Source organism: Anomaloglossus baeobatrachus (assembly GCF_048569485.1).
Source record: "Anomaloglossus baeobatrachus isolate aAnoBae1 chromosome 3 unlocalized genomic scaffold, aAnoBae1.hap1 SUPER_3_unloc_2, whole genome shotgun sequence".
In the NCBI taxonomy this organism is placed as follows: Eukaryota; Metazoa; Chordata; class Amphibia; order Anura; family Aromobatidae; genus Anomaloglossus; species Anomaloglossus baeobatrachus.
Genome location: NW_027441781.1, coordinates 107,839 through 122,205, shown reverse-complemented (window position 1 = coordinate 122,205; position 14,367 = coordinate 107,839). Strand labels below are relative to the sequence as shown.

Below are 14,367 nucleotides of genomic sequence, written 5' to 3'. Positions count from 1 at the left end.
CAGGAGGATTTCGGTGATGATGGAATTGAAGATTTTTAGCCAGACCCTCACTGGTGGCTTCAGATGATAGTTTCCTTCGGATGGCATAGCAATCTCTATTGCTTGTTTGAAGCTCCCTGACTGGTGAATTTCCAGGCCCAGGTAGGTGTATGTGTCCGCTCCTGTATGAATGCAGTTTTAAGACAAATGAAGGTGCTGGTCCGATCTTCATTTTTCTCTTCTGGAACTCTCTGATGTTGGCCTCTTTTTAGGTTGATTGGTAGCGTCCATGTAGAGCTGAATTTCTCCAAGATTTGTAGGTGGTCTTGGAGGCCTTTCTCAGTTGGTGTCAGCAGCAGGAGGTCATCTGCATAGAGAAAATGTCACCTGGGCGTCATGGAGTGTGAGACCTGAAGCTGTGGAACATTCCAGAGCAGTGTACGCTCATTGATAGAGATATTAAAGAGCGTTAAGGTGGCTTTACAGGCTACGACATCGCTAAAGTTATCTTGTTGGGGTCACGGAATTTGTGACACACATATGGCCGCTTTAGCAATGTCGTTGCGTGTGACACCTATGAGCAATTTTGAATCGTCGCAAAAACGTTCAAAATCGATCATCGGTAACATTACCCCCTATTCCCAATTATCGTTGCTGCTGCAGTAACGATGTTGTTCGTTGTTCCTGCGGCAGCACACATCGCTACTTGTGACACCTCAGGAACGAGGAACATCTCCTTACCCACGTCCCGCCAGCAATGAGGAAGGAAGGAGCTGGGCGGGATGTTCGTCCTGCTCATCTCCGCCCCTCTGTTTTGATTGGGCGGCCGCTTAGTGACGTTGCTGTGACGCCGCACGAATCGCCCCTTAGAAAGGAGGCGGTTCGCTGGTCACAGCGACGTCGCTAGGCAGGTAAGTAGTGTGACTGTTCCTAGAGATGTTGTGTGCCACGGGCAGCGATTTGCCCGTGTCGCACAACCGGTGGGGGTGGGTACGCACGCTACCGATATCGGTAACGATATCACAGCGTGTAAAGCGGGCCTTTGTGACGCTCTTCCGTCATTCGTAACGACATCTCCTCATGTGACAGCTCCTTGCGAGTCCAACCGATGCCTAATCGTTTGAAATTCGGCCATCGTGTACTCATCGTTTAATTCCATAAAATCGGTCAGTTTATTCTTAATGAACGACACATTGCAAAGTGTGACACCGTGTAATCGGCCATCCTCGTAGTTGTTTGTGACGTCAGTAAACGTTCAGGGCGTATTTGTGGTTTTAAATAATCACGCCTAATCTAATCGGATTGGTTGTAGCAGATGCGTTTTGATTGGTTATTACTGTTATAAAATACGGAGCTGTAGTCATGATGTCAACATTCAGCCTTGGCGTCATGCACAGTGTTTTATAGTGCATTACTCCTAATTTTTCTTACGTTTGTTTGTTCGCTGCCAATCGCCCCATTTTGTGACTCCTGAATGGAAAGCATACTTGTTGATGACCTTGGAATCTCATGATCTCTTGTGAAGTCAAGTAGATCAAAATACCACAGCCGTGGGACATAAAGATCGGCAGTCGCAGCCCCTGAACATCGTGACTCCTCGACTTTATTGAGTTCCTTTTTATATACAGTGCGTATTCCTTGTATTTTTTTCTTGATCAGATTTACATCCACAGGCTCATTAGGAAAATGTTTTTATAGATAGTAATCAGATCCGCATAAGCTGCTTGTTTGATGCGTTTGTTACTATATTCAGGCGATTTAATTTTCAAAAGACAGGTTAATGTGCGATATTTTTCAATGAAATCACGCAAAAATAATTCGTTTTGATGAGCCGTCATCTGGGAATGAATATATGAGAACATTTTATTTGACACTGTTATAATAAACATGTAATCTTTTTTCTTTTTAAAAGAACAAAAAAGAAAAAAAAAAAAAAAACATTGTGAACGGCTAAATGACACAATAAATAAACCATACAAAACCAAATTTAACCCACCTTTGGAAGATAGATACTCTGAATTCGTCATAAACCAGACCACAAACAACAAACAAGATTGATGCTAAGGACACACGAGGCAACAAAGACAGACGCAGAAGAGAAACTATATATATGGTATGTAACCAATCAACCACATTAGCAGAACTGGATTGAGCAGGTCAGAAGAATTCAGGGCGTGCAACAATCCAGACAACGTCACGGAGGGCTGTATAGCGCCTAATTACGCCCATACAAAAGACAGATTGACCAAAGGAAAACATGTGTGAAGCCTTTTGGACGTCTGCCATGGCCAATCAATATATCGATGAGCGCTTTGTGGTCGTTTGACAACACTCAACGTGTGACACATGGACAACTACCTATCAGCGATACAAACCAAAAAAAAAAAAGACTTTGCCAAATAAATCGCACGATGGATTGACTCGTGTAAAGCAGCCTTTATACTTAGGCTGCAGCCCTGTCTGACTCCTCGGCTCTGCTGGAAATAAGCCATTCTTCTACCATTCACACTCACACTGCAGGGGTTCTCGGTTTAGGAGCTTTTGATGACATCGTAGGACTTTCCTACTATTCCGCTCTCCAGAAATTTCAAGAACAAGCCCGGGTGCCACACGGAGTAAAAAGCCTTTTTAACCCCTTCACGACCATGGACGGATATATCCGTCATGGAGCGTGTCCCGTTAAGCCCCGCCCCCTGCCTCGGGCAGGCGGCGGCGGTCGGCACACATATCAGCTGTTTTCAACAGCTGACATGTGTGCCTGCTAGCCGCTGGTGGAATCGCTTCCACCCGCGGCCATTAACCCCTTAAATCTTGCTTCCAAAGTCTGGCAGCAAGATCTAAATGCGCGCGGCCATGTTTTATACTTACCGCCGCCCCCACCGGAAGTCACGTGCGTGATCACGTGACTATCGGTGGTTGCCATCGTAGCACAGGGTCATGTGATGACGCCTGCAGCTATGATGTTTCACTTTCGTTTTCCCTCGGCACGGATCAGAGGGAAAAAGAAAGTGACTGTATCTGCTGTTTACAGCTGTATAGCTGTGATCAGCAGATAATAGCGATTGGATTGCTGATCGCTATAGCCCCCTAGGGGGACTAGTAAAATAAAAAAAAAAAGTTTTAAAAAATAAAAAAAACACAAAACTAAAAGTTCAAATCACCCCCCTTTCCCCCCATTGAAAATTAAAGGGTTAAAAAATAAATAAATATACACATATTTGGTATTGCCGCGTTCAGAAATGCCCGATTTATCAAAATATAAAATCAATTAATCTGATTGGTAAACGGCGTAGTGGCAAAAAAAATTCCAAACGCCAAAATTGCGAAAATGCAATAACAGGCGATCAAAACGTAGCATCTGCGCAAAAATGGTACCATTAGAAACGTCAGCTCGAGACGCAAAAAATAAGCCATCACTGAGCCATAGATCCCAAAAAATAAGAACGCTATGTGTTTCGGAAAATGGCGCAAAATGTGCACCACTTTTATTGGACAAACTTGTGAATTTTTTTAACCCCTTAGATACAAGTAAACTTATACATGGTGTCTACAAACTCGCACCGACCTCAGGCATCACACCCACACATCAGTTTTACCATATAGTGAACACCGTGAATAAAATATCCCAAAAACTATTGTGCCATCACACTTTTTTTGCAATTTTTCCGCATTTGGAATTTTTTTGCTGTTTTCCAGTACACCATATGGTAAAACTTATGGTTTCATTTAAAAGTACAACTTGTCCCGCAAAAAACAAGCCCTCATATGGTAAGATTGACGGAAAAATAAAAATATTACGGCTCTCGGAAGAAGGGGAGCAAAAAACAAAAACGCAAAAACGGAAAGTGCCCCGGGGCTGAAGGGGTTAAAGTCCACAAAACAGGTGTATAACTTCACGTACTTTGTTTTGTGGATGTGGTTCTGAATGAGACTGTGCAGGGTGTAGATGTGATCCGTGGTGCGGTGGTTTGGCACGAAGCCTGGTTGGCTCTTGCTTAGGACATTGTGCTCGGTGAGGAAACTGAGGATCCTCTTGTTCAGGAGGCTGGTGAACAGTTTTCCCAGGTTCCTGCTGACACGTCTTCCTCTGTAGTTGGCAGGGTCATACCTGTCCGCACTCTTGTGGATGGGTGTGATAGACGCTTGCTTCCAGGTACGAGGGAAGAAACCGGCACTGAGCACAATATTGAACAGTTTAACCAATTCAGCTTGTATTTCCGGTGGGCTTTATTTCAGCATCTCTGGGGGGTTTCCATCCGGACCACTGTTTTTTTTTTTTACACCTTATGGAAGAGATTCTTTCTGCAACTTCCTGTAATGTAATTGGTGTATCCAGAGGGTTTTAGGAAATGTTTTACTTTCTCCTCCATCGCCTTTAGTTTTTAAAACTTTGAATTTTTATTGAGATTTTCAATTTACCTTTTTCATACATAAAATAAAACATAAAATTCACAATTCTTATCGAACCTAGACAAACAATGACAGGACAGGTGAGGAGGGTTAGGAGGGGAGAGGAGAAATAGGAGGGAAGAGGGAAGGGTTTCAAGAGTCCATGCTCCTTCCATAGGACCCATAGGCCTCAGTCTCACAGATCCTCCTGTCCCGCAAAGTAGTCCCATGGTGCCCACACGGCCTGGAAACGGTCAACTGTGTCATGCAATAGTGCCGTGAGATGTTCCATGCGTCTAACGTCCAGTAATCTATACTTGAGGCTCTGGAGTGAGGGTGTCCCTGGCTGCCTCCAATTCTTTGCAATTAAGCATCTGGCCGCCGTAAGGATGTGGGACAAAAGCTTAGAGGCCGTTTTTCCCAATCCCCCATTCCCAAGACCCAGAACATAGATCAGGGGATCAAGATCAACCTCTATATATAGTACTTTATGGATCAACCCTCTAACCCGCTCCCAGAAGGGGACTATCCCTGGACAGGACCAGAATATGTGCAGAATGGTGCCCCTGCCTCCCCCGCATCTCCAGCAACAAGCCGGTATGGAGGGGTCTATGCCATGAAGGAAATCTGGAGTGTGGTACCAAAATAGCTAAATTTTATTGATATTTTCCTTATATAGTGTGCATATTGACGTCTTGGTGGTGTTTCCCCAGATTGCTGCCCATTCCTGAGGAAGTATCCGCCTTCCCAATAGAGACTCCCATTTCCGCATGTATGGAAAAGACCCCTCGGGCCCCTCCCGTGACTCAGAAAGCAAAATGTAAATTTCCGAAATCAGCCCCTTAGTATCAGTGCCCCTTCTGCAAATTTTCTCAAAATCTGTGGGAATCGAGGCCCCTTCCCTGCCAAACAAGGAGCCAGCCAAGTCTCTGATCTGCATATATTGGAAAAACTCTCGATTAGACAGAGAGAATTTATCTCTAAGGTACTCAAAGGAATGGATCTACATTGTACTTCCATCTATAATGTCTGCAAATCTGAATAGACCTGCCTTGAGCCAGGGGTGCACCATGTCCGACTCCAGACTGCTTGGGAGCAAGGGTTGGTATATGAAGGACACCAGAGGGGAGCAGGGGGATGCCAAAGGAAATCTTCTAATGCAAAATGCCCAGAGGTCCCTAGTGAACTGCATCGGTCCAAGAAGAGGGGGGCGAATCACACCGGGCCGGGGGCCACAGGAGCGCGTTTGGATGTATAGGCGCCAGCCAAAGTTTTTCAATCTCAGTCCACCTGTTGTATGCCCAAAGGGACACCCAACAGGGGATCCTCCTAAGATGGACCGCCCAATAGTATTTTAGGATGTCCGGGACAGAAAGCCCCCCCTGTTTCTCCGAGCCATCAACACCTCCCTGGCCACCCTATGAGATTTATTTGGTGTAACAAACGTAAGGATAGCCGCCTGAAGGGACTTCAGCTCCTTTATTGGTACCTTAACTGGGAGGGTTTCAAAGAAATATAATAATTTTGGGAGCAAGCTCATTTTAACCGCCGCAATGCGCCCCATCCACGAAAGAGGGAGGGGCAACCACTTGCTCAAAAGAGTTCTCAGCTCTCGGAAAAGGGGGGGGGAAGTTAAGGTTATAGAGGGAATCATAAGTAGATGTGAGGTTAACCCCCAGTAACTTGACCGCATCCAACGAAACTTAAAATTCAAACGCAGGTAATCCAGGGCCACCGGGTCGAGATTCAAGGGCATTGCCTCCGTTTTGCTAGAGTTGATCTTATACCCCGAAAGGCTCCCGTACCTACCCAAGGTGCACATTAAAATTGGAAGGGACACATGGATGTTAGTAAGTGTAATGAGCACATCGTCGGCAAAAAGCGAGATTTTAAACTGTTTATTCCTGACCAGGACCCCCGAGATGTCTGGGTTGCTCCTGACCGAGGCCGCGAGGGGCTCTATGCATAGCGCAAAAAGGAGGGGGGACAGGGGGCACCCCTGCCTGGTGCCATTGGAGATGAGAAAAGGCTTAGAGATGTGGAGGGGGAGTTTGATAGAGGCCGTAGGAGCGCTATACAGGGACTTCAAGGCCCGCATAAAGCCACCCGAGATCCCAAAGACCTCCATTGTCTTGAAGAGAAAAGGCCACGCAAGGCGGTCAAAAGCCTTCTCTGCATCTAGACTCAACACCAACGCCTGTTGCTTCGTCCGATTTGCCACATCCACCAGGTCTATGACCTTCCTGGTGTTGTCCCCCCCCCGACGGCAAGGGACAAAACCCACATGGTCTTTATACACTAGTTGGGGCAACCATCGATTAAGCCTGGCCGCCAAGAGCTTGGTGAACATCTTCAAATCGGAGTTCAAAAGGGCTATTGGTCTATAATTAGCACAGTCCAATGGGTCCCTGGGTGGCTTGGGCAGGAGGATTAAATGGGAGTGTAGCATGGATGGAGGGATAGGGTCACCCTGAAGGAAAGAGTTAAACAAGGCGGCCATGTGTGGGAGGAGCTCCGCCGCAAACACCTTGTAATAAAAATAAGTAAAGCCGTCCGGGCCCGGTGACTTCCCGCCAGGCAGGGCTTCCAGAACTTGCTCCAGTTCCTCTGTAGTAATCTCTTCATTCAAAGCCGCGGCTGCTCCGCAAGGCAGTGAAGGGAGCTCAAGGGCCGAAAAATAGTCCCCAAGTGCCCCAGCCCCGCGCGAAGCCATGCCCGGGGGAACCGGAAGGTTATAAAGCTTGTTGTAGTAATTGAAAAAAATGTCAGCTATTGAAGCGGGGTGATAGTGGATAGTGCCCTTTTCGTCGCGCAGAGCCTGAGGGCTTGAGGATGTAGCGCGCTCCTTAAGCTGCCTGGCGAGTAAGGTATGAGCCTTATTACTCCTTTCATAGTATCTTTGTTTGGAAAAGGTTAGCAATTTTTCTGCTCTGCCAATTGCCAAGTCTCTCAACTTTTCCCTAAGGCTGATGACTCTCCTAAGAATAGTCAGTGATGGGGCAGCCGCCAGTCTCCCCTCCTGTAGCTTAAGATGGGCCGTTATAGAGTCCCGCTGGCTTGTGGCATTCTTTTTAGCCCTGGCGCCCTCTCTAATGCATAGTCCCCTCATCACTGCCTTGTGAGCTTCCCAGAGTGTTGCCGGCGACGTGACCGTGCCCGTGTTCAACTGAAAGAATTCGACCAGTTGCTAATTTAAAAAGGCCCTAGTGTCGGGATTTTTGATCAGAGATTCATTAAGGCGCCAATGTTGAGGCCTAGGTCGAGGACCATCTTTCTTGAAGTCCATTATGAGTGGGGAATGGTCTGACCACGTAATGGATCCCATTTCCACCCTCTCAAGACGCCCCAGCAGCTGTGAGTCAATGAAAAAATAGTCTATTCTGGTGTGCGTCTGATGCGGATGCGAGTAGAAGGAAAAGGCCTTCTCTCCCGGGTGGTCCACCCTCCAAGCGTCGTATAAAGCCCCTGATCTAATGAGCCTACGAAAGTCCCGGGACAAATTTTTCAAAGCACCCGATGGAGGGTGTCCACCCACAGAGAGTCTGTCGGCCACCTCCGAAAAAGGGATGTTAAAGTCTCCCCCCAACACCGTAGAGGCCGGTGCCAGTCCCCTATCAGATCGAGTATTTTCTTAAGAAAGCGTATCTGCCCTTCATTAGGTGCATAAATGTTGGCCAGTATGTGCGGGGATCCCCCCAGTTGGCCCTCCAGAACCACATATCTACCCTCTGGATCGCAGTGAGAACCCGTAATTTGTAGAGGACAACTGGAGGATATTAAAATAGCAACTCCCCCCCTCTTGGAGCCCGAGTAAGCCGAGTAATGGATGGGAAAGCGGTGGGACGCAAATTTGAAAGTGTTTGATTCCACAAAATGTGTTTCTTGGATAAAGGCTATGTCTGCACCTGATGTTTTCAGTTCCTGTAGCAGCAATTTCCTCTTACGGGGTGAATTCAGACCTTTTACGTTAAGAGAGATAATGCGGGTCATATCTAAAACTTAGAAGTAAGAAAAAGCTAATGGCACACCTATACCGTCGGGGGCATGACTTCCCCTGTGAAGCCGGCCAGAGGAGACGGTCCATACGACAAAGGGCCGCAGCTCCCAGGGACTCTAGAAGGGGTGGTACCTGAAAGGACACATAAGGAAAAAACATCGGGGAGGGGGGAAGACAAGGACAAACATAGAAATGAACATGAATTAAGAACATTAACCAAAATGCATAAACCTTACGCATAGATTCCCGGGGGGTCAACCCGGAAGGAAGAGACCTAGAGGGAGGTTCCCCAACTCGTCTGGGCTAGGAGAGCCACCCACCTCACTCCCCAGTAGCCCTCCCACGGGGGTCAGTCCAGTGGGCACGGGCCCGTGCCAAAAGGAAACAAGGAAAAAAAAAACCAAAAAACCTCAACCACTAACTCCAAGTAAGGGGACCGGGCTCCCGCCAACCCCCCTACCCCCCACGGCATCATTGTGGCTACAGCCCCCCCCCTATGCAGCTTAACAGACCCAGAGGGCCGCAGATGACACAATGGATAGTCAGAGGCTTGCTGTAGAGAGAGTCACAGTATCACAAAGCATGCTCAGCCACTGGAACTCAGAGGGTATAAGAAATAGGCACCAACCAGGTTAAGAAGTGTCCTCAACGGTGAGCCGGGGAGGGGAGAGACCCGCGGCCCCTACCTCCTCTCCCCCCCAAAGCCCCACGCCCTCCACCCCTCACCTTGGACCACACGGGAGGGGGCGGCCCTTCCAACCTTTGCAAGTCCCAATCTGGGATACAGACCGCTGGAATGGCCAGTGCTTCACAGAACAGAGTGGTATCTGCTGGAGTGCGAAGGGTCGCCGATTTACACCCTCTGCGCGCTGTTAGTGCAAACGGGTAACCCCAGCGGTATGGAACCTGGTGCTCCTTCAGGCTCGTGAGGAGGGGTTTGAGGTGCCGCCTTTTCTGGAGTGTGATGCGAGAAAGATCCGGGAAAAGCTGGATTTCCTTGCCATTGAACACAGGTGCCGTGCGCCTCATTGTAGCCTTAGCCATGATCAATTCTTTGGTGGAGAAGTCGTGAATGCAACAAATGATGTCCCGGGGTTGGGTGGATAAATTCTTCGGCTGTAAAGCCCTGTGTGCCCTGTCCAGCTTGATGATGTTAGAAGGGGGAGCGTCCACCACTTCATTAACCCCTTAACGACCCATGACGTACTAGATACGTCATGGATCGTGTGCCGGTAAGCCCCGCCCCCTGCCGCCGGCGGGCGGCGGCGATCGGCGCACATATCAGCTGTTATCAACAGCTGATATGTGTGCCTGCTAGCCGCGGGTGGAATCGCTTCCACCCGCGGCCATTAACCCCTTACATTTCGCTGCCAAAGTCTTGGCAGCGATATGTACATGGGCGCCGCCATGACAGTGACTTACCCCGCCCCCACCGGAAGTCACGTGACATGATCACGTGACTTTCGGCGGTTGCCATGGTAGCACAGGGTCATGTGATGACGCCTGTAGCTAACATGAGTCACTTCCTCTCAATGCCGGAATACAGCCGGCATTGAAAGTGAAGCAGCAAATCTGCAGTTCTCAGCTCTGTAGCTGAGATCTGCAGATAGTGCAGAGCGATCGGATTGCTGATCGCAATAGCCCCCTAGGGGGACTAGTAAAATAAAAAAAAAAGTAAAAAAAAAAGTTTTAAAAAATTAAAAAAAAATAAAAAAACCTAAAAGTTTAAATCACCCCCCTTTCACCCCATTGAAAATTAAAGGGTTAAAAAAATAAAAAATACACACATATTTGGTATCGCCGCGTTCAGAAATGCCCGATCTATCAAAATATAAAATCAATGAATCTGATCAGTAAACGGCGTAGCGGCAAAAAAATTCCAAACGCCAAAATTACGTTTTTTGGTCGCCGCAAATTTTGCGCAAAATGCAATAACAGGCGATCAAAACGTAGCATCTGCGCAAAAATGGTACCGTTAAGAACGTCAGGTCGAGACGCAAAAAATAAGCCATCACTGAGCCTCAGATCCTGAAAAATGAGAACGCTACGGGTTTTGGAAAATGGCGCAAAACGTGCGCCACGTTTTTTGGCAAGCTTGTGAATTTTTTTTAACCCCTTAGATACAAGTAAACCTATACATGTTTGGTGTCTACGAACTCGCACCGACCTGAGGCATCATACTCACACATCAGTTTTACCATATAGTGAACACGGTGAATAAAATATCCCAAAAACTATTGTATTGTACAATCCCACTTTTTTTGCAATTTTTCCGCACTTGGAATTTTTTTGCCGTTTTCCAGTACACTATATGGTAAAACTTATGGTTTCATTTAAAAGTACAATTCGTCCCGCAAAAAACAAGCCCTCATATGGCAAGATTGATGGAAAAATAAAAAAGTTACGCCTCTCGGAAGAAGGGGAGCAAAAAACAAAAACGCAAAAACGGAAAGTGCCCGGGGGCTGAAGGGGTTAAAGATGGATTGTAGTATGGAGTTTGTGTCCTCGGGCCCATCTGACTCTGGGACCCCCCTCACACGGACATTGCAACGGCATCCTCTGTTGTCGAGATCCTCTATGTGAGACTGCATATCCTCCATAATTTTTTGTTGCGATGTTGCCAGTTTGTGTAATTCTGATACATGGGATCTGGTGATGTCATGCTCTTCCTCCAGGGATTCAATTCTGCCAGACAATTGCTGCAAATCTCTCCTCACTTCAGCTATTTCTGACCTGCAAGTTGCTTTAACCTCATGTATGAGGCATTGAAAGTCCTCTTTAGAAGGAAGTTTACTTATGAAATCATGCATGTCCTTATAGGAGGTGTCTGGCCCTTTAAGGTGAGCACCTGCAGTAATAGACGCTGGAGAATATCTGGGATCAATTCCGGGTCCGAATCAGGTTTTTTATGTTAATCCCATATGGACCTGCCTCCCGGGTATCTGAGAGTCCGCTCATCACTATCTCTCCATCTATCTATCTATCATCTATCTGTATTATCTATCACATATCCATCTATCATCGATCTGTCTATCTCTATTAACTATTATCTAATTATCTGTGTATTTTCTATCCAAATCTATCACTATTAACTCTCCATCTCATTTATCTATCAGACAGCTGGTATAAATCCGTGAGGAGGACGAGGCCGAAGATCAGCGCAGAACACAGGAGAAAGGGTCAGTGCAGTGATCTATCTATTATCTGTCTGTATTATCTATCACATATCTATCTATTATCTATTTATCACTATTATCTGTCTGTCTATATATCTATCTATTATATATCTGTCTATTGACTTCCACTATACTCAGTAAACAAGTCGATCCCGTCCGAGCATCAAAATGCTTGTTCCGAGCACCGGAGCATGGTCGCACTCGCCGGAGCCTATGAAGCGGTGTGTGCACATACGAGGTCTACACTGATGGACAAATGATCACAATACAGAGCCCAGTGTATTATATCAGCGAGCAGAGGATCTCAGGACTAGAGATGAGTGAACCCGATGTTTGGTGTTTTGTTTTTTTTACTTGTTTTTTTTCGAGCCAAATGCCGACTTTCAAAAAAACAAAAACCAGAGTTCGGATGCTTTATGTAAGCTGACCAATGGCGCCAGCATCGCTGTGCTCAGGTACGCTCGGTGCTCAGCCCGGTGCGAGCCTCTTGCAGTGTTTAAACTGCTCACACTGAGGGTAACAACAGCGGGATCACATGTAATGTGCAACCCCCTCCCCCCCCTCATAAAAGATAAAAATAGAAAAACCCCGCCCACCCTCTCCCGGAAGTATTCTGCTTATGGCTGGCATTATGTGGGCGGAGACTCGAACGGCCAATCAGTGACTTCCATTGGGGTTCGGGTCAATTTCCAGCTAGTGGAGGTACGACTGCTGCCGCCGAACCGAACTTTCACAGGTTCCCTCATCTCTACTCAACACCCCAAACTGGGAGAAAAGAAAGTGAATAAGAAGATGAAAAAGATTTTATATAAATCAAAAAAATGTTTCATACAAAAAATCCAAAGAAAACATAAAAAAAATTATTCATTTGAAACAGGTTTTTGATGTTTTTGCAGCCGCCCAGTGTGGTGTAAAATAAAACATAAAGCAGAGATCCGGGGGGGGGTGATGTCAGCGCTGGCACCGCTCGTTCCCCTGCTCAGCATTGCAGATGTCGCCACAGTTGAAAGCAATGATGAAAGATGGATCTCTCTGCTTCCTCCTCAATCGTTCTGCTTCGGTGTCTGAGATCTGGCGTCTCAGCACAGGGGGGCGCGATGACGTCACTACTGTGTGCCCGCTGTGCCGAGATGTGCAGAGCTGCAGAACACGCACCACTGCAGAGACCGGAGCAGTGCGGGAGAGAGGAGAGTTTTGTCTTTTTTTTTTTTTATATATATATATATATATATATATATAAATAAGTGAGTATATTGGTGGCCAATGGCCGTAATACTATGTGGAGGACTATGGGGGTGCATTATACGATATGGAGGACTATGGCGGGTGCATTATATTATATGGCGGACTATAGGGATGAATTATAATATAGAAAAAGTGCATTGTAATATATGGAGGACTATGAGGGCTGAATTATACTATATTGAGGACTATGGGGTGTATTACAATATATGAAGGAATATGGGTATGTATTATATATGGAAGACTATGGGGTGCATTATAGTATATAGTAATATATGGAAGGCAGTGTGAAGCCCATTATACTAAATGAAGAGCTAATGGGTGTGCATTATATATAGCGGAATATGGGGGTTGCATTTATGGCCGGCTTTAGGTATGTGCGATTAGTGCGGTCACACGGGGCTCCAGCCGGCAGACAGCACAGGGGGTGCTGGAGGGAGCATCAATTCACTTTCATTTGCTGCTCCTGCGGTGCACAGGCTCCAGCAGAGGGTGCCCTCCCATCCTGTGTGCTCTACGTCCTGTCTTCTCCTGTCTTCACCAGAGAGAGGGGGTAGGGCCGCCTGCACTGTTGCAGCTGGAGAAGCTGCTTCTAAAGACCCTCTGAACTCCAGGAGGCCAGGAAGGCGGTGAGTATAATGTGAATCATGTATTATGTGCCGTCTGTCTGTGTTATGTATAAGATATGTTTGTCCTGTATAGTGTGCAATATGTAGCTGTGTTTCTGTGTATACATTCTGTCTGTCTGTCTGTCTATTTATACATCCATCCTATTATCTGTCTGTCTATCATCTATTAAGCATCAATCTGGCGCACAGACACAGCCAATGCCCCGGTACGCCCCAAAACTGGACACAGAGGGGACCCGGCGGCAGGGGCGTTGCTGGCATTCAAGACTCGGAGCTTCGGCTCCGAACTTCTTGCCTGCAGCCCTGAATCTTCTGCCACTACCGCATTGAACTGTTTTGGCGTCACATTGCCCCCAATACAGTTCAATCCTGTAACAGAGCAAGAGTTTCATGCTCTATCATTGCCCGTCTCCTAAGCTGCAGACCACTACAGGTCTATGGCTTAGGAGATGTCATCGTGTCACGAGTGCAGCTCGGGGAAGTCATCGCATAGCACTGCCTCTGCAGGCCGCCATAGAAGAGGAGACGGAGGCCTCGGTATTGGGAATCGGGATTAGGTGAGTGTAATTTTTTTTTTTTTGTGTGCACAGGAGGCTGTGTGGGGGGTTCCTGCCGTGCATAGGAGGCTGTGTGGGGGCTCCTGCCGTGCATAGGAGGCTGTGTGGGGGCTCCTGCCGTGCACAGGACGCTGTGTGGGGGGGGCTCCTGCCATGCACAGGAGGCTGTGTGGGGGGGGCTCCTGCCGTGCACAGGAGGCTGTGTGGGGGGGGCTCCTGCCGTGCACAGGAGGCTGTGTGGAGGGGGCTCCTGCCATGCACAGGAGGCTGTGTGGGGGGGGCTCCTGCCGTGCACAGGAGGCTGTGTGGGGGGGGCTCCTGCCGTGCACAGGAGGCTGTGTGGGGGGGGCTCCTGCCGTGCACAGGAGGCTGTGTGGGGGGGGCTCCTGCCGTGCACA

The 14,367-nt window shown here is 47.5% G+C and overlaps 1 protein-coding gene across 1 annotated transcript in view; it reads left to right on the top strand.

Annotated features, from left to right (window-relative positions):
* The window catches only part of LOC142258716 (uncharacterized), a 31,307-nt gene that overhangs the window by 3,400 nt on the left and 13,540 nt on the right, over positions 1-14,367 (top strand). Inside the window, exon 2 of the mRNA XM_075331332.1 lies at positions 11,482-11,544. The gene's annotated coding sequence lies outside the window, so the exon portion shown is untranslated. The remainder of the gene's footprint in view (positions 1-11,481; positions 11,545-14,367) is intronic.